General features: G+C 44.1%; 4 long non-coding RNA genes across 5 annotated transcripts in view; 1 reads left to right on the top strand and 3 right to left on the bottom strand.

Annotated features, from left to right (window-relative positions):
- LOC146171905 (uncharacterized) overlaps nucleotides 1–21,112 on the bottom strand; it is a 263,996-nt gene that overhangs the window by 44,740 nt on the left and 198,144 nt on the right. The gene's annotated exons all lie outside the window — the stretch shown is intronic.
- On the bottom strand, nucleotides 1,622–9,967 carry LOC146171914 (uncharacterized). Its single transcript, XR_014702672.1, has 3 exons — nucleotides 9,840–9,967; nucleotides 9,403–9,509; nucleotides 1,622–8,337 (listed from the first exon to the last, which is right to left on the bottom strand). It is a non-coding gene; the product is annotated as an uncharacterized LOC146171914 (long non-coding RNA).
- On the top strand, nucleotides 10,200–13,961 carry LOC146171913 (uncharacterized). The gene is made up of 2 exons (XR_014702701.1): nucleotides 10,200–10,582; nucleotides 11,159–13,961. It is a non-coding gene; the product is annotated as an uncharacterized LOC146171913 (long non-coding RNA).
- LOC146171912 (uncharacterized) lies at nucleotides 10,411–19,279 on the bottom strand. Of its 2 annotated transcripts, XR_014702699.1 has the most exons (3): nucleotides 18,653–19,279; nucleotides 18,449–18,522; nucleotides 10,411–11,396 (listed from the first exon to the last, which is right to left on the bottom strand). It is a non-coding gene; the product is annotated as an uncharacterized LOC146171912 (long non-coding RNA). The 2 variants fall into 2 exon arrangements; XR_014702700.1 differs by lacking the exon at nucleotides 18,449–18,522.

The raw sequence follows: 21,112 nt of genomic DNA, 5'->3' as shown, positions 1-21,112 counted from the left end.
GATTGGGAAAAACCCCTCAAGACCATTAATGGCAACTCGTGGCTCCCCAATGCGGCCATCTTTTGTGGTAATTGACAAGACCTGTCATAATCCGTTCCTTGTCAACAATGGTGCAGAGGTCAGCGTGATCCTTCAAAAAAAGCCATCGTGCCTAGCTGGCGGGGCAATCGCAATGGGCTGCCATCTCTTCGACCATATTGACATACAGACTTCGCTCCCTTACCCTTAGCTTGGTACTCTGCCACACTTTTTGATGAGTGTTCGTCATCGCTGACGTTGACCCAATCATCAGCGCAGATTTCCTATCATACTTTGACTTGGGCTTCATTCAGCATGTAGCCCGACAGACAGCTTCACTCGGCTATCTATATCTGGTGTCGAGTCTAACCTTGTCCCCCACTGGCATTGGCATGCTGATACCGTCACCTCCTTTGAGAACATCCTGGTGTAATTTCAGTAACTGGCGAAGCGTTGCAATCTCACCAGCCGCCAAAGCATATGGTGTGACCACCACCAGCAGCACGATCACACCTCTTGTTTGGTGGTCACCTGCTAAACGGGAGTTCAATCATGATGCAGCTCTACATTATACACCCATCATCCAGCGCATGGGCTCTGTCATTCCATCTCATATCTAAAAAAGATCCAAGTGACTGGCGTCCGTGCGGTGACTATAAAGTGTTGAATGCCAAGACTATCCATGACAGCTACCCACTGCTTCACATCACATCTGAATGGCTGCACCATTTTTAACAAAGTGGACCTGGTTAGGCACATCACCAGATACCCACTGTGTTTGCCAGCATACCTAAAACAGCCATCACAACTGCCCTTTGGACTTCAGAACCCAGCTCAAACCTTTCAGCAGTTCATTGCTAAGGTCACAAAAGGCCTCCCAGCTGTGTTCGCATACATCGATCATTGATGTATGCAAACACAGTCAGCAATATGTCTATAGATAACGAGAACTACCTGCGTGCAGTTTACAGCGCCTCCAACGGCACGGCCTGGTTGTGAATTCTGACAAGTGCGTATTCGCCATTTCCATGCTCACTTTTTGGGCCATCACAACTTACAGCTTATTTGCCAATTGCTAATATTTACTTATTTGTCAACTTTTGCAAGAGTGAAATTCTCGCGGGGACAAAACAAAACAAAAATTCCTTTGCAGAAAGTTTCTTTATTGCGGGGTTCGACTGCATGTGCTCTACATTTTGACAGGGTTGAAAATGAAACTTGCAGTGCTCCGCAACCATTACGGTCTGCTGAAGTGAAGCATAAGTCAATGGAATGGGTGCCAGAGAGGTTTATATGTGAAATACCCCTTTTTTACTTTCAAATGAGGAGTTTGACGCAGAGAGAGATGCGTGCAGACTGATCTGGGCTTTGGGCCGTTTGCAAGCAGCCTTCATTATTCAAACGTTCACCTCTATTAAACCTATTTCATCCGCTACATTTGGTGGAGGTGCTGGGTAAAACATCCTGGATTCGCCAGTACCTCGTCGCAGCCGCCGTGTGGCAGGTTTGCCACCTTTATCTTCTCAAGAGTACCTTTTAATGGCTACCATCTAAGCGACGCAGACTCGGGAACAGTGAGCTGAAGAGACGACGACCTAGAGATAGGCAAAGTGGCACACTTTAGTGAGTAGCTCAGAACGGCTCAGCTCACTGAAGTGAGCCGGCTCATTTGAACGGTTCATTGGCTCACTTAAGCCTGGGGCGCTCAGGAGCGAACAGTGGTCTATTGGAGAGAAAGACAACTCTGCCTCTCTCTCGTTCACTGATCCGCACCCGTTCGACCTCCCAAAACTAAACAAAAGCGTGGAAATATTTGTGTGTCCATCCTAACTCCCCTCATGATGACTACAAAATCCCAGTAAACAGCAAAATCCATATTTCATTAGACGTGATTCTTTCTATTTAAGTCCACTATATTTACTGGAGGTGCACCCATTCCCCAAGAGAGGACTTCGTTCTTTTGGTACCCTATCGTTTCAAAATTATCTGAATAACATTGGCCATCATTAAACACACTGAGAATTATCCTTAATAAATACTTCGGGCCATCAATCTCTAGCCCAAAATCTCGTGTGGACTGACTGTTAATAAATACTGATAGTGACAATGTAGACAGATATAGATAGTGAATTATAAATATAGAGAAAGCAGATTACCCGATTCGAGGTCCCTCTTATATTCCCGGAGACAGTGAACTCAGGAGCCTGAAGTATAATGTAAATGCATCATTTTTTTTAATGCAGTGTGCGCTTTGTAGCTCGAGTCCGCGTTAGTCCTTTTTCACTTTCTAAATCCCCCCCTCCTCCTACATGCTTTCTCTAGCTGATTCGTTTTTCGTATATTCTTATAACCCCGTTCAACTTTGCGACAGTTTTTCTCAATGCCCACAGCTCTCAGCGCCCCGGCTTCTCCCATTGCTTCCTTTATTCCTGGCAACAGGTTTTTGGCCCAGTACCCTAACCCAAACTTGTTCAACCTTCCTGTTTCTGCCGCCACATACATACACCGACCGTATTTAATTCATTCATTCATTTTGTATCTACTTCAAGCCGAATCGCTCGCCATTCATGCTCTGAAGTGTGGTTTTAATTTTCTCAAAGCATCTGTTCCCGTTTTGAGCACACGACGCACTGCAGTCGGTGCTGTTCATAACTGAACCAGATATTTTTTTTCTGCTGGGCTGGCTGCGGAAGGGGCTATGCATTCCACATTCGCCCTGTTGTAATGCAGCTTGAGAAAACTATGCATAGCAATTATTGAAAGCAAAACAAAAGACGCACAAAAACAGCGGCGACCACCCGAAGCATGCACACATTGCGGCTGTCAGGTCGCCGGCGCGGAGCCTCGACACGGCGCCGAAACAGCCGACCAACTATGTGCGAAGGATTGTGCAGACAGCACACCTTTTTCTTTTCTTTATATGCCGGCCCAATCCACCTGTGCCTGCCCACTGGAGTTTCTTTCTCGTACTGCTAATAGATGGCGCTAAAGTAGCAGCAAACAGAAGACCTAACTCTGGCAGAACGGTTCCTAACAGCACTCCAAAAGAAACGCTGCTCACGGTTCCCGATGGCTCACTGAACCAGCGGCTCTCCAAAAGAACCACTGCTCACTAAGCGACGGCTCTCCAAAAGAGTGGCCGCTCAGTGAGTCGCCACTTATTCTCGCTCTTTTAAAAAAGTGGCTCGGTCAAAAGACAGTCGAAGGCGAGGAGATGTTTGCGAGGAAGGGCGGGAAGCATGGCCTCAGAGATCACCCCTGCAAGCGTGGGGATGATCTTGGAAACAATATGGGACAGCAGACGCTTTCTAACACTAATAGTAGATGGCGCCGAATTCAGAGGATAGGGAGCCTACATGTTGCGCCGCGGCGCCCGGCTTAGGGTGGTGACATCTCATGCTAGGGTTCCCTATTTTGGCTAAAAACGGCAGTCAGGCTTGGTGGGCCGCCATGTTGGTTCCCAGTTAGTGCGGAAGCACTTAAGCAGGTATGACAGCGATACCACATCTATAAAGGATGATCATGCACAATGAAGAAAAAATACAGGACTCCGTCGCGCCGCAAAGGAGTCCTTTGTTCCCCTTACTTATTCTTTCGTGTCAGTGACGAGACTTCCAGTGCAACAATCTCAGTATTTGGTTTCTAGGGAGCTTCGCAGGACAAAGGCTATCGATCGAACAGAGCTTCAAAGCAGTGGAGAGACTGCTAGAGGTTTTGAAGGATATGCAGGAGGTGCGCCTGCCAAAGACACCCTAAATCTGCGTACCAAGCTATTAACGGAAGGCTGAAAAGAGTTGGTATACTGAATAGGGTTAATAAAATCTGTCGTGCCCCAAGCAGTTAAAAAGGCAAAGACAACAGACCTCTCCCAGGCCTCAAAGAGCAGAAGCGGCTTGGTGCCTGAATATCCAAGAATGATGAGCGGACAGCACACAGGGGTGCAACAGCTGCACCAATTGCATATTTTGATACGGCTACATATTTCTGCACCAAGCTGTGCATTAAGCGTGAAATTTGCGTCATGCTGTGCCAAAATGCCCCGACTATCCGCAAAAGTTTGCCATACTCAGTGACAACTTTCTGCGGAGGTGATATAACCAATCACGATGCTTCAGACACTGTAGCATGCGTCACTGGCATTTTAGTTTTATTTTGAGATGGCGGCATGCCTAATGCCTACTCATATTTTCTTTGCATCCATGTGCTTTCACCGCTTTCCAGTTCAGTCACTGCCTCTGCGCTGAAGGAACCCTATAACGCAAATGGGCTGTTTGTGACGAGGCACCACTGCTATTGCTTCCGTGGTGGGCCGTGGTGGTACTTGTGATTTTGGAGCAATACTTCAACACTGTATTTTAAGTGCTGCATGTTTTTATATGATGTATCTTAGTTTTTTATGCAGCTCATGGAAGTTTTCGATATCCTGTTGGTTCATTCATGTACAGCAAGGTTATTTTTATACTGTCTTGTCGATAGACTCACTTTCCCATCATCAGATAGTGCAGGAGGTGGCTTCTGTGTTTCATCATCAGCCTGACTATACCCACTGCAGGGCAAAGGCCTCTCCCATCCACTTGACCTTTGTGAACTTCTCAACCTCATCCGCTGCCCCCTGCTACGCTTTCCTTCCCTTGGAATCCAGTTTGTTACCCTAAGCGACCATCGGTTATCCTCTCTTCGAACTACATGTCCTGCCCATGCCCATTTCTTCCTAATTTCCACTAGAATGTCAGTAACTTGAGTTATTTCTCTGACCCACTCTGCACGCTTCCTATATCTCTTAATGTTGCCCTCTCCCTTTTTCGTTCCATAGCCCTCTGAGTTATCCTCAACTTAAGTAGAACCCTCTTGGTTAGCCTCCACGTTTCAGCCCCATAGGTGAGTACAGGTAAGATGCAACTGTTGTATACTTTCCTCTTGAGCGATACCGGTAAGCTGCTAGTCATAATCTGCGAGTGCTTCCCAAACGCGCTCCATCCCAATCTTATTCTTCTTGTTATTTCCTTTTCATGGTCCGGATCTGCGGTTACTACCTGTCCTAAGTATACATATTCGCCTACTACTTCCAGTGCTTCGCTACCTAACGTAAACTGCTGTTCCTTCCCGAGGCAGTTGAACATTACCTTAGTCTTCTGCATATTGATTTTTAAGCCTACCTTTCTACTTTTGCTATCTAGGTCATCAATCATTATTTGCAGTTCATCCTCCGAGCTACTTAGCAAAGCAATGTCATCAGCAAATCGCAGATTACTGAGGTATTCTCCATCTACCCTTATCTCTAACTGTTCCCATTCCAAGTCTCTGAATACTTCCTCTAAGCAAGCTGTGAATAGTACTGGAAAGATCGTGTCTCCTTGCCTAACACCTTTCTGTATGGGAATTTTGTTACTTTTTTATGCAGAACTATGATTGCTGTGCACCCACTAAATATATCTTGCAGCACTTTCACATACGACTCGTCTAACCCCTGATTTCGCAATGCCTGCATCACCGCCGAAGTTTGTGCTAATACAACTGGAGGTGGAACATGTGAAATTTATTTCGAACATCAGAAGGTCGAGAAACGCACAGCAGCCTAGCTATTGAATTCCATAATGCCGCAGTGGAGCCCAAAACTGCCAAAATTAACATTTATGCATGCTGCAACATTGAAGTACTATAAAGTATGCATTGTGCATGAAATACATAACCTAATAATCGTCCACCTCTCCTTAATCAAAATATTGTGTCAAAGCCACCGCCAGTCCACAAGAAGTATAATTCACAAGCCGAAGATGTGCTCGCTCATCGGTTTTCTTTGCTTAAAACTTGCTTTCGGCATTTGCCATTTCGCCTTTTGGTCGGCGTTTCTTTTTGTCTTTGTTTCTGTATTTGCTTTTTAATCAACATTTTGTCTTTGCACTGCGCTCGCTTCTGGACACAGGCTGATCGCAGTCACTGCTTCAAATTAAGCTCTTTCGTAGCTGCCCTCGCACGACACGAGCTGTGGATTTTGCAGAGAGTAAAACAATGTTTTTTGAGCCTTGCAAGCAACATAAAGTCCCATGATTAAGGTTGTCAAACCGTGCTAAATGAAAAAAAAAAAAAAAAAAAAAAAAAAAAAGCATATTCTCTAGCTTTTTTTATTTAGCCTCTTCAATTTTATGACTCGCATTTTTGTGTGTGTGATAGCATGCCTAGCAGTACAAAAAGCTTATTTACAAAAATAAATAGTACAAGCAGCATCGGTGATAGGTGGCCTTTGCTAGACTTCCTTTGGATCACATTCATACAGTCCGATATTCATACCTCTTCATTCTTTTGTGCCGAAAGTAAAGTTTCTTCCCTGTTTAACAGCTCCAAAATTTGAATTAATTTTTTTTTCTCGTGAGCTGCTCCAAATATGAATTTTATTGCTCTAAAACGAAGATTTTGCTGCTCCAAAATTCGCTACAAATCTTATTTGAGCTCTTGCACCCCTGAGTACATCCTGTTAATTAACCACAGTGTGAGTAATCAGTAGTCTTTCTTGAATGGTTAGTAATTGGGCTGGCTCACTATTTCCTTATCTCAGCATCATTCCACATTACAGCAATGTGGTGGGTTCGACTTCCACTTCCAATTTTCTCAAATGTGTACCAGCTATGGCCCAGCCTGGTGCTTGGCTTACCAGGGCTCATGGCTTAGGAAAGGAGGAAAAAGGAACTGCATGTGGGCTTCTGCTGCACGAAGCGGACTTAGGGTTGTCTAATGGTAAAACGAAGCGAGAATTTTGGTTCATGACCCTTTTCCTGAAGTGAACTAGAATACCTTTCCCAAGCATCTTATCCCAGAAGAGCCCAGAATCAGGCAGGGAGAAATCTTGTACCCACCAGCACCAGGATTGAAACCGGTACCTCCTGAATGTGAGGCAGATTCTGTCACAAGGCCATCATGTCTTGGTGGGGTAGTAGCCCTTGCTCGGGTTCTTGTTCTAATGGTGTTCAACGTGGCTTTGGAAGATCTTAAAAAAGCTTAATGATCGTTCATGAATTCAGAAAGGCCTTGGTCAAAGGTGCGCTGGTGTATGCAGTACATTTTCGTCTTTTTTTTTTTTTTTACAGGTGTCATTCCGTGATGATTATGGTTAAAGGATAATACTAAGTTTGTTCTTGAAAGAACTGACCAAGCTAGAAAAAATTTCATTGTAAGAAGACATCAGTGCTCAGCATACTTACCAATGTTCTTAAAAAAAAAATAATAATATACACTGAGACGAGCTGTCTGAAAATTTTCAGGAACCTCATAACTGTGCTTTTTATTTCTTAAACTTAGCCATTGTCAAATATGTTAAACTAGCATGTAGAACAATGTTTCTTTAACACTGATAGTCTTTACCTAAACACACTCACACACACACACAAAAACTGGATTGGTGAAATTTTGTGTTTTGCTCTGCACAAATTTAGTTAGGCGGCAACGAATTTCATGGATATATATTTTATAGACAAACAATGCCATGAAAACTAAAAGAGCAGTGGGCAATTAGATTACGTACTGACCAAAAATATTTTGTCATTTTTGTTTTCTTGGGGTATTGTACTAAACTTAAATCTAACATATTGGACCAGCCAAAGACACAGGAACACAAGAAAAAGAAATGCTGCGCATTCAGAAGGTACCAGGTTTGATTTCAGGTGCCGCCAGGTACTCAACAGTTTTCCAATTGGTACAGGATTTCCTCCGACCTGATGCTTGGCTCTTTTGGGGTGAAATGCTTTGGAAATGGGTCTCAGACCAAACAGTGTTGTCCCATGTACTTCTTTGTATTGAGTTCCCATGTCCTTGGCTTCCCATGTCCATGTCCAGCAAGTTAGGTTTGCACCAACTGGTCTACACTATGTAAAAAAATAGATATCAGGAAGCACTACAGATATGTCGCAATAATACTAGCTGTGCCCCCCAACAGGGTAGGCACCTGGATTCACCCCTGCTACTGTGGTAAATATGCTCTCAATGACCTCATTGGATTTTCTCCCTGTCCATTGCCCGGACAGACTGTTTCCATATTGGGACATAGATACATGTTTTAGTGAAGGCCTCCAGAAATTTCAACAACCTTGTCTTTAAATGTGTGTCAACATCGCACAGTTCACGGCATTGCTTTTCGCCTCCATTGTAAAGGGACTGCCGCAACCAGGATTTCATCCCGTGTCCTTGGGTTTAACAATTGAGCACTCTAATCCTGTGCCACCGCAGTGGCTATTACCTATGTGGGGACGGAATCAAGATGATGAACAAAAGCTGCAAATCGCCTCCAAGGGATTCCTGTTTCAGCACACGCGCCAGACAGGGAAGGGCCTGGAAATCAGAAGATTGCAATAAATGCCGGCTCCTGGTAAAGGTAAGACATGAATGATCCCGCTGCAACACAGAAGGAAAGTATAATGCTAGTAGCTGTCGCATGGCACTCACATGGAAACATTTAATGTTCTATCAGTAAAATAAATTGGCCTCAACTAAAAAGAGCAAATAACATTTGCCCCTAGTGTCAGCAGTGCATTTGCTGTTTGCAAGATAACATATAGGAAAGCGTGAATATGATTTGGCAGTGTAAACCAAAGAAACACGCAGATGAAGAAATTATAAAACAAACTTGGCATTTCCATGTGCGTTCCTTTCGTCCTTGGCCTGTTCGCACAGCCAAACCACACTGCAGTGGTGTGCCAGCTAGCCCATCAAGACATGCTACTGGAAAGCTCTTCGAGCAATTATACAATTCTATTTCCTACCATGACAGGCCTACGTGGGCACTAGTATCTCCATATGGGACAGACTGGTTCAGCCTAGTCCCACCTTGTGCACCTGAATGCCCTCTCACTGTATTTGACAGCTACTGGAAAATATGCACCAGCATTCATTTTGTTAACGCGCTACAGCTGAAAGAAGCGATTTCACCAGCTCTAGTCAGGAATACAAAAAGGATCTATATAATAGCCACAGAAATAGCACTGTCACTGAGTAGATTTGCTGGTGAGCATTGAAAAACGTATTTTTTTACCGTGCCCATGAACAGCAATTACCTTGTATGGTACACAAGACAATATACAGTCATAACTAGAAACAGAATTTGAATTCACCTGGAGTTGATGCAAAAATGTCAGCATTAATATTATCACGCTTAGCTAAAATGTTATACAACAATTGTAGTCGTATGACCGGGTTAGTCCTATCTAGTGGTTAGAACAATCCGGCAGATATGTACTGGCACCCCCACCCCCTTCCCCCTTTTCTACTGCTTTGGCTGTGACGGTGCTGACCGAAATGCATGCCCAGTGCCAGCTTCAGAAATAAGGTCACTTCGATGTCATATAGTAGCGCTCTTGTGGAGCAACCTGTTTTTGCCAGCACACACTTTGTACCCACCTTTCATGAGCCACAAGGCATTCATGGTGCAGGAGAGCCCATGAGCAGAAGCTGCGACGTAGCCAAGATCCCAAAAACGCTGTGCAGCAAGAGTATTTCGGCACACACTGAAACAAAAAATAGAAATGGTTGCTCTTGCTAAGACAGGGCTATTCGGGAGCAAAACGGAGGCGCACTCGAAAATGAGCCGCCGGCGACCGATCGAAGCACGGATATTGAAGGGACTGCTTCCTGGCGCACGCAAAAGAGCTTCGTAGATCCTCTACGAAGCCACCGACTCACAGCAAGATGCCGAAAAAAGAATTGAGATCACTTAGCAATAACGCATCGATGCAGCAAAACTTTCCAGACAAGCTGTAACGTAAGAAGAGCGGCGCCATGAGGAAAGTACGGGATGCCGCCGTAAGTGGTTTGCGCTGCATTTTCGCTGTACTTACGAAAGTCTGAAGAAACTTGCAAGGATGGGTGCCGCCCAGTCTATTTTGCAGAATACATTCCAGTCTGGTCAATCTGAAACAACGCGGCGCGAACAAGCCTCCCGCTTGCTTGTACCACTGCGCGCCAAAATTGAAAACGGGGAAAAAAAAAAAAAAAAAAAAAAGAGCAACTGCGGCTGCGGAGGCGGCGATGAAAAAAAAACGTCTGGGTACGAGAGTACACGCAAGCAAAAAACAAAAATAAGCAATTTATTACGTCACATCCGCCAGATTATAAACAAATCCTCCTCGCCTACCTTCTTTCTTCTCGCGCATGCGCAGCTTACCAAGATCGCGCGGTGGCGACCGGCAGGTGAAGGAAATAACTTGTACGCTTACGAGTGGTCTTCGTGCCGTTCGTCGTCTGCAAGTAGTGATCGAGGATTTGCTGCAGCACAGCAATGCTGTCAAATTGTCTTGAAAGATAGCTCGTCAGTACAGTCAGATCTGAGGAGTGTAGTGTGGCGGCTTTGCAAGCTCCGAGGCGAGAATTGCCCTGCGCTCGGAATGTTGAACTGTTGAGCTACTGGTGTTTCGGGTGTGATCGCCAGTGGCGAACGCCTCTGATGTTGGATGGCACGAAATGTATTCGTTCGGCCGAGCGACAAGCTCCCGGAATGTGTCGGGCTTCTCGATGGGTGTCGACCAGCATGGCAACGCAGTCAATCTGCTGGAAATGGTGCAGCACGTCGAGCATCACAGAGGTAAGTGCAATAGGAAAACCTGTAAAGGTGACTGTTCATATAGCGTCATTCGCATTCAAGTTGTACGCAGGCGGGAAATGACTGAAGATTATAGGAATACTCACAGGACGCATGCGGCAAATCCGATATTTTTAATCAGCATTTTGCGTTGCTTTTAGCTGCATATTTCTACGACGCATTATAATTTTCTTCAACTTCTCTACACTGCAAGAACTTAAAAAAAAAAAAAAAAAAACTGAGTGTGCTTGTAGTTGTCAAGATTTTTTGGTTAATGGTTTCGACGACCGAGAAAGGAAAAACAAGTGAAATCGCCTGATATAAGTCGTTCCAATTGCAAAAAAATAAAAAAAAAAGAAAGAAAAAGTTAGCCGTCACAATACAATTTCCGCCACCAAGCCGTCTTTACCTGTTACGGAAATGGTTCACTTAGGTTTAAGTTTTGCACTGACCATTTCTTGCATTCATAGATTACACTTTACCGCAGCATAGCTTGCAGCTTTGATGATTTTGAATGTTCCTGTGCCATGCGTGTTTGATATTTCATTTGCATATAATTTAGGCACTAAACATTTGCAGGTGATCGTGTGGACCTTGTGCAGCCGTTGCAGCACTTCCAATCTGAGTCATCATGTGGTGAGAAGTCCTGGGGCCATATTCAACATCATTAACCTCTCTGCTAGGCTTGTATAATCTGGGAGGCCACGCCTTGTCCCTGGACGGCCACATCAGATGTGAAGTGCTATGCAGATGGACAGCTCTTTTTGAAGATCGTTACAGCTTGTAGTGTGTGCAGATCACATGACATTGATGCCACCTGCAAATGGTAATCGCAGCAGGAACATCAACAAGTACAAGGAAGAGGACGTGCAACATTTATATTAACTCGGACAGGAACAACTTGATCACCTGCACTTGAGATTTTCACTCGCTGTCATGATTTTGATATATGCCACAAGGGATCAATGTGCACATTCTTACTGCTTCATGTTCGATAGCATACTGCTGAAAAGCCGTCCAAGTCTTAATTTTTTCTGTGGTTTTGAGATATAACCATCTCTTTGGTGTACGTTTTGTTGATAGCATGTGCAAGAACCAAGTTCAGCTTTGGGGTGGCGCAGTGGTTACGGCGCTCGACTATTGTTCCCAAAGACGCGGGATCGAATCCCGGCCTCGGCGGCCGCTTTTCGATAGAGGCGAAAAGCAAGGCGCCCGTGTGCTGTGTGATGTTAGTGCACATTAGTGCGATGTTAGAACCCCAGGTGGTCGAAATTTCCGGAGCCCTCCACTACGGCGTCTCTCATAGCCTGAGTCGCTTTGGGACGTTAAACCCCACAAACCAAACCTTTCCTTGGTGCTATGATTTTTTGTCTACCATCTGTAGACATACTGAGTGTATTCTTCTACAAGTGCTGTGGCCCTTGCTGAGAGCTGACATTCTTTGTTGTATAGTTTGCTTTTTTGTGTTCTGCTTAAACTCAGTGTGCATTTTATTAAGTGCTTCATGTCAATGAAACACAGGAAGGTACAAAAACGTTCTCCTTCTACCTCCAGAAGTGCCATTCTGAGTAGGACGTGCGGGCACCAATAGTTCACAATTCACTTTGGTGTTTGTGGCAAGCAGGCAGTCTGCGATGTACTACTTCAGTGAGAATATTTGACATACGTGCACCCTGGTGGATGTGTCTGCAGTCGTTTACCATAGCAGAGTCCATTTCGTTACACCTATCTTGTGTGCTACTAGGGTGAAACGTGAGGTGCCCACTGTGTTTTTCCACAAACTGCAGAGTGAAGCGAGCTGTGCTTCTTTGTATTTGGTTGCCTTTATGCTTGTTTTCTATTGCTTCCTTCATATGCTGAATGTAGATGAACAGCAATCAACTAGTTTTCCCGAGGATAATTTGTGCATCTATTTGGTGGTCATTGTCTTTCATTGTTGTATGCACGGAAAATGAGGCCCCCGCCAACTTGTCAACCCATTTTGGCAATTTTAGATTCCACTTTTGCAAAATTTGCCAGTTTCATTTTGCACTGCTATTACTGATGCTTTGTAGTGATGTTAATCAAGATCCCAGATAACCTGTTTAACCTTTGCATCATTTGTGTGGCTCGGCTATCAATGAATATTTTTGTATTCTTCAGTTTTTTCACAAAGGCAACTATTGACTTCTCTGTTTTGTAACTAGGTGATATTGGTGATATTGATGTGCATGTGCACCCACTGGCAAAAGTTCTTGAAGGTGGCTTCACAGGGGCAAGAATGCATTCATTTGTGTACGAGATAAATTGCTTGACATTTCATGTTTCACTATATAACCCATAGTCACAATAATGATGCACAAGCGCAGGAATGAAATGAAAACTTTTTGATAAGATTGTCCTTCATAAATTTTTGACTGCAGCTCTACAAAATGCTTTGCTCCTTTTGTGCATTGCTACATATCTTGTTCCATAAAATATCTCCCTCCATGATAGCGTTGTGTGTAGACCTTCCATACCCCTATTATGAGGCTGCTATCTGGGCCAGTTGCTTCTTGACACATTCTTGCTGCTGCCACATGCCCTCCAGCACTCACATATGTTAAAAGAGGGTTGGTAAAGCTCACATATTTATGCTCTAAGCCACTGGAGCATGGCTTCATCACTCGAGATGTTTATCGAATGATTGCATCTGTGTATAACTGCTTCATTATTTTTTTTTCTGTTAGTTGCTTTTGCAGCCTTATCTTCATTGTTCTTTGTGAGTTTTAAATTGAGAATTTTAAGGAAGGGGCATAAATTTTATGCCAATCACTTTCATTTCATTTATGTAGAAGCACTTTCAAGGAAACTTGTGTTTCATCATCACTTTTCAACATTTTGTACCATTGTGCTAGTACTGAGTTGTACAACTTTTTGCTCTCATAAGTGACAGCTGCACTAGTTTCACTTACACCTATCCTATTGTCACATGTGTTTTCTACGTTATCTAGTATCCCTATGCTTTCCTATTATATCAGCTTCAGCAATCCTCTCTGCATTTAACCCTCAGAATGTGTTCCATATTTTGCACGTCTGCTATGTGTACAGCCTAAATTGAACACCACAATATATTCTTAAGATTGCATTCAAAAGGTAACTTCCTGAAGGTACAATCCTATTGAACACAGTAGACGTCATACTATCCATAAGTGAGCCATTCTTTTTCATGATGTATTGAAGAATTTGTGAACAAAGCGATTTCATTTTATCTTGACCACATTCATCTGTTGTTTCTGTGGTACAGCCTCTGCCACAGCTGCATCTATAACTTGGCTGTTGGCACTGTGGTCAAATGTCTTGCGAGCCAGCAGAGCCTAATGTAGCGTAGATGTTCAGCTATTGGCTTCTTGCTTTTTTTTTTGATGCAGCAACGTTAAAGCCTCTTTTCTGCACAAAACGCGACATTGTGAGTGGAAAATCTTGGGCACATTTCAGACAGGTGACATGGCCGAGTACTCAATGTGATGACTCTGGCTTCACCTTTGAGATGAATGTGTGAGGTGATAAACCTTGTAGGATCTTTGGGTAATAAGACAGGCAACCCTTAGGCCATGGAACCGCATCCGTACAGCTTGGTTAGAGTGGGCTTTATAGGTATCTAGACAAGTGGTCTTTCACATAATTGGATAACTTACAGGTATATGCTACTGATATGTATCATAGAATAAATACTAGGTGTTAGCAGTAGCAAAGTCGATTCACACGAATGAGAGTCTGCAGACAGGAGCCATAAAAGCTGTTGTGTTCGAGGCCCGCAGTAGCAGGCAGCGGCCTATGCTTAGCCGATCTGAAGAAGAATGGCTATACACGCGCCTTTATTCCAATGTGCTTTCCGCCGTCGAGCTTGCAGGACAAGAGGGTCGGTCAACACGGAAACGACGAAGCGCCCTCGCATTGTGCTCCCATACGTGGCGGGCACCAGTGAGGCGCTTGCACGCATCCTGCGCAAACACGTCTGTGTGTCGCACAAACCTACTTCAACAGTCTGCCGTTTTCTGCCGCTACCAAAAGACCGTATTCCTAGAGAAAAATAACCAGGCGTTATTTATAAAATCTCGTGCTCAGAGTGCTCTGCCTCTTATATCGGCGAAACAAAAAATCTGTCTGCGCATATTGCAGCACAAGAATGACGCCCGGCAATTGAACTCGAAAAGCAACCCCCCTCGCCGAGCACTGCGAATGCGCCGACCACAAAATCGCCTTTGGCGTGGTGAACATACTTGATGTGGTGGAGACCAACCCTTTCAAAAGACGTCACGTCTTTTTTCGGTTCATCCGGCTGACAGCTGCAGCAGTGAACAGGAATCTGGGGACGCTACCCTGGCTCTGCTACACAATTGGACTTCGCCACGTGTGCCTGCTACTGCGGGCTTCAAACTTTAGTCACCCCTGAGGAAGGGATCGAGTTGGACCCGAAACGTCGCGTTCTAATAAAAAATTTGGTTGGTGATGGTGTTTCTTAAACTTTTGTTTCAAGTACCCAACCAGGCGGAGTTACACCGAAGATGTTCTCGTTCAAGTCAATGAACCAATAGGAAAAGCTTTAGGCCTTTCCAGTGACAGGCATCGTAAAGAACCAATGAGTGCGGAGGACAAGTCTATTTGCCATGTTTGAGCCTAGTCAGAGCCTCTATGAAGGCACACAAAGGACAACTTGATAACTCATTTTGGATATGTTGACATTCATCCAGCAGTAGTTATGGCTGACTGCATGGCAATGTAGCCTAGCCTCTGAAATCTGCTTCCAAAAATTGATGTCAACATACGCAGTTTACTTGTGCAATCCGTTGGTGTTGGCAATACCTGTACTTTTTTTTTTTTGTATTTTCCAGTCTACAAGAGTTCTGTTTCTTGCTGTCTTTTTTTGAGACTCACTTTTGACAACTTGGAAAATCTTTCTTTTTGCAGAGTTCAAAGACTGGAAGGACCATATGGAAATCTGTGAAGTGGCTCATTTTGTTAGTGGCAGGAATGGCTCATCTGCATACCATGCAGGTTTTTGCAAATGCACATCTGTTTGTTAGCCGACTTTGAAAAATAAGAGGGCTAAGGAACCTGTTCCACATCATGTTCAAAATAGGCTGTGCTTATATGCCTAAGCTGCTTCTGACATTGCCATGGTGCTTTTGATTTTGTATACAAATGCTGTCTGAATAAAAGGTGCCTACGTATCTTGTATGTTTAATGAACTCAAGCATGTGATGGCTCACATGCATCACATTGTTAATGATGGTCCCCAAGATACACAGCATTTAATTGATGCTAATTATATGGAGTTAGCTGCACGTTAACCCGGTAACCGCCAAATTAACTCCCGAAAAACATACTAACATCGGCAGGTTTAGTTGTAATGTTTTTCATACCATTCTAATTCTAAAAAGTTTCCTTCATTAGTAAAGCATGCTGTAACTTCGCCATCTTTGTTTTGTTTTTTTTACCAGTGTACGCACATCGCAAACGGGGTCAGAGTAACTGTCAGGTACAAATTCTAGATTGTCAGCGAAGCTGCTGTCTGAACTACTTTACGAAAGAGCTCTTTTTTGTTGAGGCATCACCACCACCGGCACTCTTTGTGTGTGGCACTATCATAAAATGACTTTTGTCATGCCAAAAATGTGTACTAAAGACTGAAATGCGCATTTTTTTTCCATGGATAACTATTGCTCTGTAGAGTTGAAAATGCAATCAATGTATTTACCAAATCTATTCCTTTTTCATTGGCAGTGCAAGCAATGCAAGAGCAGGTTGGACAAGTGCCACTTGTCACTGGCAATACTGGCACAATTGCCAATGACAAGTGAAGCTCTGAGATAAAGGACTAAGCCAGCATATGGTTTTGTGGATGCGGAAAGTTATGTGTAGTTAGTCAAGTTTGTACACAGTCGTCTGAAAGATTCTCAACATTTTTACAATGATTATTGCAGACCTGCAATGAGACACTAGAATGTTCACTTTTACATAGAAAAGTGATGCTGCTTCAATAGAGGCAATATGCGAAAATGCCCGTATGATATGCAGCAGTATTAGTAGTGCACAATAAAGGTTCCCAAGAGGCTAAAATTGTGGCCCTCCTACAGCCTGGAAATAAAACCCCATATACTTTGCTGATATGCACAGAAATACTGCCTTTTGATAACTAGACATACGCTGCACCTACCTCCACCATCTGTGCTTGCCTTGGATTGCAATGCCTTATGTAACGTGCACAAAGGGATTGTACTTTATTTTGCAATTAATTTCGCATATACATTTTGGTGAACTGTCTGCAGCCACAGGGCCTGCTTTTGAGCTGCATAGATTTTCTCCTTATGGAAGTTTACAGTTGACAAGTGTTCTGTTCGGTTTATGGGGTTTAATGTCTATAGGCAATGAGGGATGCTGTAGCGGACAGCTCCAGAAAATTCTGACCACCTGGGGCTTTTATGTGCACTGAAATCGCAAAGTACAAAGCCGCCTTGCATTTCGCCTCCATCAGCTGCCACCGCAGCTGAGAGTAAACCTGTATCCTTGGGATCGGCAATCAAGTTCTCTTATCACTGAGCCACCGCAGCAGGGTACAAGTGAACATGGCTGAAAACAGATCTACGGCATGAAAAGTTTTCCCAGCTGGTGTACCTGTAGGCAGGTGCAGAAACATTTTTCAGGTGCAGAAACATTTTCTAGAAGATTTTGCCTGGCAAACAAGCAACATTTGTGCACAACCTGCGCTGTGTGCAAAGCCTCAAGCTTACTCAAGCTGTTGCTTCAAGCTTACTCAAGCTGTTGGGCTGTTCCTAATTCGTTAGCATTGTGCAAATTATTGCAGTGCAAGCTTGCCAGCAGGCTAATGTGCATCATTTTAACCCGCAACCAAGCTTGAACAAAACTAGCCAGGGTTCTTCAATAAATTTGCATTTCGGTGTTTTTTTGCATTTCGGAAACACCCTGGAGCCTGAAAGTTGCAAGGAATGGCGATTGCTAAATGGCTTTTTTCAGCTGCACAGTGCCTTCAATAAGCTCAAGCTTATGACACTATTTGGCAGTAAAGTCTTCTACTGGCCTGATTGGTGCACTACCCACAAAAAAGCATTGGCACTCGTGCTGAGCAGGTCTAGAACAGCAGATGTTAAATGGTTCACAGGGCAGAGCACAAGCTGCTTTATTCTAGGTGTAGGAAATTACCAACATTACAAAATAGAGAGAGGGTACGTACACAGGACAGGAAAGGAAATGGCTGACTAAATATTCTCAGCCTGTGGAGTCATCTGTCTGTTGGGTCAAACGCTATGCAACCACTAGATAATTCCATTCTTAAAAGCTTGGGCTCGCCTCATGACAATGGCATTAATATTTTTCTATTTTGCTGCATTAAATAGCCGTATTGCTGACACAAGCTGCAAGTCTGCGAAGTGTTCACTAGACAAACTGCTTTCAAGCAATGTAAACCGTGAACGCCACTACTTCTACCGTTCCACTAGCACAAGCAGCAAGCATCGGCGCCGGAGAGCTTCTAGCAAAGAACACTCAGAAGCATAAAAGTCGCACAAAAAAGTGCCTCGGTAGTAGTTAAACCGCTTGCGTTTTTCATTCCATAAGGTAAATGAAAATGCGGTGCCGTTTCGAATGTCATCAACAGAGCGAGGGGTGCAGACAAGAGTAGTACAGCCAAAGAAATCTTCCCTACCGTGGTGGCATTCTATGCCATCAATAGCAGTTCCCTCGAATACCGCGCGATGGGCCCTACGTAGCCGCAGTGCTCATCAATGTGCTGGCCGAGGAAAAAAGGTTAATAAATTATATTAAAAGCGATGGACTTCGGGCAAAAACAGCGGTAAGCAATAGAGTTCGGACAGCCAGAGAAAAGCCTACATTTTTTGTCCTGATTCAACCTCCTTAGTCCCGGCGTCACCCATTCCTTGGCACTTAGGTGCACACTTCTGAACCTAAGCACAAAGATATAACTTTCATAAAGCACAAAACAACCGGCGCAACAAAACGCAACACATCGTATAGCGGGAACAATCGCGCCGTCGCGAGGACGTGCGGCGGCCCTTTGACGTCTTATGTCCTTACCTGCAAGAAAAAGCAGCACCTTGGATGTGGGACGTGTTATTTATTAGCGAGGACCGTGAAACTTTGTTATGGGTATACATTCAGGACGAGAAATCTTCAAAAAAGACGGTCACTTATGCGTCTCAGCGCAAAACATGGAGGCAGCCATCTTGAATGTTTTGGTTTTTTTCTCTTTTTGGTGTACATACACAACAGATGGCGCAAGACGCTACAAAAACGATAATGATGATAATGGCCGCGAATTTTGAAAATTTAATTTGCGCAGAAGGGTGGCGTGTTTCGCTTAAATTAGGCGCAAATTCGACGAGTTTATAGGCAGACGCCAGGCATGAAAGGGAGATTCAGTTTGTCTACGAAAAAAAATTTACGCCGTACATAGCATAAAAACAAATCCCACTAATAGTCATTTTCGACTTCAATTACACTCGGAGACAACTTATGGCAGTGTGGCCAAGGCTAGGCAGAAAAGGCAAGATAGGCCAATGTTCCCTAGCCTTGGAAAAAGAGCCAACTCACCCCTAGTGACCTTACACTTTCTCTTCAATTTATCCCTTTCACCCGTCCCCTCGCCTTCCACAAGGCAAGAGGACCATGGCCTGTCCTCTTTCCTTTCCTGTCTGGCCTTGGCCACAGTGAGAAAAAAAAAAGGGGGGGGGGGGGGTATCCCTTAGTATATACATAAAATATACTGACAATGAAACATGAACTGATCGGGCAGCGCCTAGCTTGTCTGTGCGACCCTCCATAGCAGTTGCAGATCCTATATGGCCCGAGAACTTGTGTTCCGTCCAAAAAGCAAGGAAAGGCACAAGCTTTCTAAACTGGTTTATTTTATTTCATACATACTGCTAGCCTTCTTTTGGAGGCTGTTGCAGGTTTGGGGCATAATATAGAAACAGCAAATGACAGGAATACTGGCAATCCACACTTGTCTAATTTATATATAATTCTATATGGCAGTGTGGAACAAGAAATGGAAAAGAAGGATATGATACAATACAATGCTGAAGACATGTTTCACTATATTTGTACAGAGGTCAGGCTACACATATATAGGGTACTCAAGGAACAATTGCCAGCCGTGAACTGAACCCATCTAGTGATGAGCAATTAACCACTTCATCGGCTAAGCCATTCCATTCACGGACCGCCAGGGGAAAGAAGGAGAACATGAACATATCACCAGTGTGCTCGATACTCGACTAAATGCTTGAAATGACGCATTCTTTCGTTTCTATGTGCTGACAGTTTAATAAATTTGGGAGCTGTATGCAATCAAGAACATCCACACTGTGCGTGCTGCATAGCAAAAAGCCTTCGGATACTTGCCGTTGAATCAAACTATAATTGGAGTCTCTATAAAAGTCTTGAACATGAACTGCAGTACTTTATGTTGCTTTTCACCTCATCTTGGTTTGCAACTTCAGGTTTAGGTTCATTGCACAGGCAAGTTCTGAGTGTAACTATAGGCAGGGGTGTTGGAAGAGGAGGAAAGGCAGGGAGGTTAACCGAAGAAGAAACCGGTTTGCTACTCTGCACTGGGGGAAGGGGGTAAGTGGATATAAAAGTGATGTGTAAAAGAAAGTTACAGAAATATGAGGTCAGCACTGTCACATCACAGCCATATCACGTCACATCACAGCAAAATCACAGTCTACCGATCAGGCCCGTGGTTTTCATGAAGCAGAGCAGTGCCTGGGAGGTCTTCACCGCAGACGATAGCCGTAGCCAATGGCATATATTCTTGATTTCTGTCAGCGGGTGTCCATATAGACACTCTAGTGCAGGGCAGAGAAACTGTCTTTCCGCATTGTATGTGGTCCACTCGCAAAGAATGTGGCCTATAGTCTCGTCAGACCCACAGGTTGCACATGCAGGGCTATTAGCCATACCTATCACAAACGAGAGCAAAGTAGAGTTCTGGGCTAGTTGGTAATTCATGATAAGTGGGAGGCTTAGCGCGGAACAGACAAGGACAGGAGAGGCACACAGGACGAGCGCTAACTTACAACTGAAAATTGGAAGGGAAAAAGTACGAACTCGAGGAAACAATATGTGCGCATGCTCTATAAAGCCCTGAATTTGCATGACTGGGAAGATAATTCAAGATAATCTAGGGCCACCCAAAGGCAGATAAAACAGAATAGAGACGAAATACCGGAAGCATACAAAAACTTACACAGCATTTAAAAACGATGCTTCCTTTTTCAACAGAACAACCGACGTTTCACTTACGCACTTATCGGTTCCTAGTCTATGGATGAATGAATTGTTTCCTCGAGTTCGTACTTTTTCCCTTCCAATTTTCAGTTGTAAGTTAGCGATCGTCCTGTGTGCCTCTCCTGTCCTTGTCTGTTCCACGCTAAGCCTCCCACTTATCATTATCACTATCACAAACGAATGAGAATTTGTGAATGCTACACAAACCCACAGGCAGCACAGCAAAGTTGCTTCACGTCG

The sequence above is a fragment of the Amblyomma maculatum genome, unplaced genomic scaffold (genome assembly GCF_055883805.1).
Source record: "Amblyomma maculatum isolate TAMU_Amacu unplaced genomic scaffold, ASM5588380v1 scaffold_15, whole genome shotgun sequence".
NCBI lineage: Eukaryota > Metazoa > Arthropoda > Arachnida > Ixodida > Ixodidae > Amblyomma > Amblyomma maculatum.
This window is presented reverse-complemented; position numbering and strand designations above follow the sequence as displayed.